The sequence below is a fragment of the Palaemon carinicauda genome, chromosome 17, assembly GCF_036898095.1.
Source record: "Palaemon carinicauda isolate YSFRI2023 chromosome 17, ASM3689809v2, whole genome shotgun sequence".
Lineage (NCBI taxonomy): Eukaryota > Metazoa > Arthropoda > Malacostraca > Decapoda > Palaemonidae > Palaemon > Palaemon carinicauda.
In genome coordinates, this window is record NC_090741.1 from 22,180,976 (window position 1) to 22,182,110 (window position 1,135).

The window sequence follows — 1,135 nt, forward strand, 5'->3', positions numbered from 1 at the left end:
TTACTCTGTGATAGTTCCTTAGTACGTAGTAATTTTGAAAGAATTGGGAAAAAACGAAAAAATGGCAATCACCGGAAAATCGAACACATACCTATATATACGCCATATCTGGCTAAAAAAAAGATAGGCATGGGTAGCCAGATCATCTAGAAACACTTTCCAACACTATAAAAATATAAGTTTTGCGACACTACTTGCCAATTCCTTACGGTAACATGACTAAGCAAAAAAATGCAAAACAAATAAAAAGGGGCACTCGAGGAAAAATGGCTAACATTCTAATATACGGCATTTCAGAAAAAAAAAAATTCAGCCACGTGCTAGTCAAACCATCAAGGCACATTTTCCGACAAATAAACATCTAAATGAATAATTACTCTGTGATAGTTCCTTAGTACGTAGTAATTTTGAAAGAAATGGGAAAAAACGAAAAAATGGCAATCACAGGAAAATCGAACACATACCTATATATACGCCATATCTGGCTAAAAAAAGAAGATAGGCATGGGTAGCCAGATCATCTAGAAACACTTTCCAACACTATAAAATTATAAGTTTTGCGACACTACTTGCCAATTCCTTACGGTAACATGACTAAGCAAAAAAATGCAAAACAAATAAAAAGGGGCACTCGTGGAAAAATGGCCATTCTAATATAGGCATTTCAGAAAAAAAAAATTTCAGCCACGTGCTAGGCAAACCATCAAGGCATATTTTCCGACAAATAAACATATAAATGAAATATTACTCTGTGATAGTTCCTTAGTACGTAGTAATTTTGAAAGAAATGGGAAAAAAACGAAAAAATGGCAATCACAGGAAAATCGAACACATACTTATATATACGCCATATCTGGCTAAAAAAAAAATAGGCATGGGTAGCCAGATCATCTAGAAACACTTTCCAACACTATAAAAATATAAGTTTTGCGACACTACTTGCCAATTCCTTACGGTAACATGACTAAGCAAAAAAATGCAAAACAAATAATAAGGGGCACTCGCGGAAAAATGCCCAACATTCTAATATACGGCATCTCAGATAAAAAAAAAGACATGCACGTGTTAGCCCAACCATCACGGCACACTTTCTAACACATAAACATGAAAAAAAAATCAATAATATACGCAAATT